Source organism: Tribolium madens, unplaced genomic scaffold, assembly GCF_015345945.1.
Source record: "Tribolium madens isolate multiple individuals breed KSU strain unplaced genomic scaffold, Tmad_KSU_1.1 Scaffold_91;HRSCAF=231;Tcas5.2_LG7, whole genome shotgun sequence".
Taxonomy (NCBI): domain Eukaryota; kingdom Metazoa; phylum Arthropoda; class Insecta; order Coleoptera; family Tenebrionidae; genus Tribolium; species Tribolium madens.
This window is the reverse complement of record NW_025401063.1, coordinates 1,046,654-1,049,305: the sequence shown is the minus strand read 5'-3', so window position 1 is coordinate 1,049,305 and position 2,652 is coordinate 1,046,654. Positions and strand designations below refer to the sequence as shown.

The following is a 2,652-nucleotide window of genomic DNA, read 5'->3' as shown; positions in this document are numbered from 1 at the left end:
AGATCATAGAAATCAGGAAAATATGGAGTGTTAAGGAAAATATGACGGAAACGTGCTGAAAAAGTTGATACAGACATGAAAGGAATTGTGAAGTGGTTTGAGTACTGAAAGATTTAGAAATTTCAGGACTGAATGAGTTGTTTCAGCGTCGAATAATAATATTGCGAATTTATCTCTTTGAAAATAGTAAATGACACGTAATTTTGCAAATTGGGAGAGTTATTGAATGGTGGAGAAAAATTCAACAACAGATGGTTGCCTGAAAAAATTTCACCCAGCTGAAATTATTAGATACAGTTTAGTGTCGTTTCCGATTTTTTCAGGGATCACAAAATTATTGTTGGTCAAACTAGAGATGATAAAAATTCAGTTAAAATTAGTCCAAGTCTTGACTAAATTCTTTTCCTATTGTTTTGCTAAAAAAATTCATTACTTGAAGAATTTCAATTTCACGTTTTTGGAAGAATTTCGCTGAAACGCAATTACAAAATAATTAAAACCCTCTTCTCTCTCATTTATACCAATTAGCGAGTTAATGAACTCATTAACAGTATGCAAAACTAATGAATCACAAACATAACATAATTAGAAAATTTGCTCGTGTTTTCCCTCAAATAATGTAATTGAATGGGAGCGGCAACTACTTTATACTCATTACTGCGAAACGGATGTAATTCACCGAGATAATAATTTAAATACCCACATAGCTGCCAACACAACAAATTTATTACTCGCGAAGCAATTTTTCCAATTAAATTTCAATCAAAATCTTTCCTCCTGAAAACAATAAATAAATGACGAGCTTTTACTCTAATTCGGCAATTATCGGCGTGATTTCAGGCGGACTCGTAATTAGTGGAATCATCACCGAAGGGCTGACATGCTCTGAAACTAATCAGCGAAGATTTTCAGCGAAATTTTACAGTTTAATTAATTAACAAGCATTGAACAAATGTTTGCTTTGCATTCTCACATTTTAATTAATTACAGCGAAACTAAACTTGTTTTCAAAATAAAATTTAGTGCGATTTAATTTTCAGGGGGCGAAAAGTGGGAATTCCGGTCGGTTTCCTGAAGGAAACTCGAATTGAATAATTCATGAGTGGAAGATAGGTCGAGACATTTTTCATTTCAATCACATATCGAGGTAATTTATTGGCAGACTATTCTATTAGGTTTTTGGGGTAAACAGTGAAAAATCGATAAATAATTTGATATCGTGGCCAAGGTTTCAGGCTGCAATTTATGCGAGTCCAGTTTCAGCGAAGAAATGCAAATATTGTGTGTGTTTTTATCAAATTGAGGAGTTTTAAATAGGTTGCGAAAATCGAACTTGTGCCAAGATATTTTCTCGGTTTGCGTTTCTATTGTGGTCGAAGTTTCGGATTAGCCAAAGTTTTGCATTCATGACGAGGAAATTCGGGGCTTTTCTTTGGTGAAAAGCGAGGGTTTTTCTCGGTCGGGAATAAAATTCGATATTTGCACATTTTATGAGTTGTGGCATTGAATGCGAATTATTTCCGGGGAATTTATATACATGCAAATTGGGGGAAATGTCAATTTGGGAGAGATGGAGTGATTGAATTTTTTGATGACTTGTTTGGGGGTTTTTGTGAGGTTTGAGGAGGAAAAATTGGGACAGAATTTGTGTTTTTTCACAGTTTTCCGATTGTTTAATTATTTTTTTTTCTCAATGTCTAGAACCGTTTCCTTTGTAGTGAAATGCTGAAAAATTTTGAACTTTCAGTCCAAGTAAATATATTTCATAAACTCAATAAATTTCAGTTTGTCATACTTAACCGTTTATTTTCTCTATTTTCACTTCAAACTAGAATAAATTCCTCAAATTCAATTTCAACTCTACTTATTTTCTAAGAAAAACACACAATTCGTACACGACGTTAAATTTGCAACCAATAAATAATGAAGAAACCACAATTCATTTAATTTCAAGTTTTCTCCAAGTAATGAAATTTTTTGGGAAAACTTTAATAAATCTGCAAGACTTAAAAGAGTAAAGTAGAACAGTGGGAAAAGAATTTAGTCAAGACTTGAGCTAATTTTAACTCGAATTTTTATCTTCTCTAGTTTGGCCAACAGTAATTTTGTGATTCCTGAAAAAATCGGAAACGACACTAAGCTGTATCTAATAATTTCAGCTCGGTGAATTTTTTTCAGGCAACCATCTGTTGTTGAATTTTTCCCCACCATTCATAACTCTCCCAATTTGCAAAATTACGCGTCATTTACTATTTTCAAAGAGATAAATTCGCAATATTATTTTTCGACGCTGAAACAACTCATTCAGTCCTGAAATTTCTAAATCTTTCAGTACTCAAACCACTTCACAATTCCTTTCATGTCTGTATCAACTTTTTCAGCACGTTTCCGTCATATTTTCCTTAACACTCCATATTTTCCTGATTTCTATGATCTKATYTWTAAAATGATACGTSTGAAATATATTTCAGGACTCAATGAAACACAGGAAATTAATCAATTCCTGAAAATTAATCCCAAAAGTCAAAATTGTTTGAACAAAATCATTCGACATATTTTCAGTCGGTTCATGAATTTCTCTGAAGCTAAATTAATTTTTTTCAATAATTCAATAAGCTTCTGTTGAATTTTGCATCATTTATTATTTACAAA

General features: G+C 32.2%; 1 protein-coding gene across 1 annotated transcript in view; it reads right to left on the bottom strand.

Moving 5' to 3' along the window:
- Window positions 1-2,652, bottom strand: part of LOC123011704 (receptor-type tyrosine-protein phosphatase kappa) — a 50,403-nt gene that overhangs the window by 23,987 nt on the left and 23,764 nt on the right. The gene's annotated exons all lie outside the window — the stretch shown is intronic.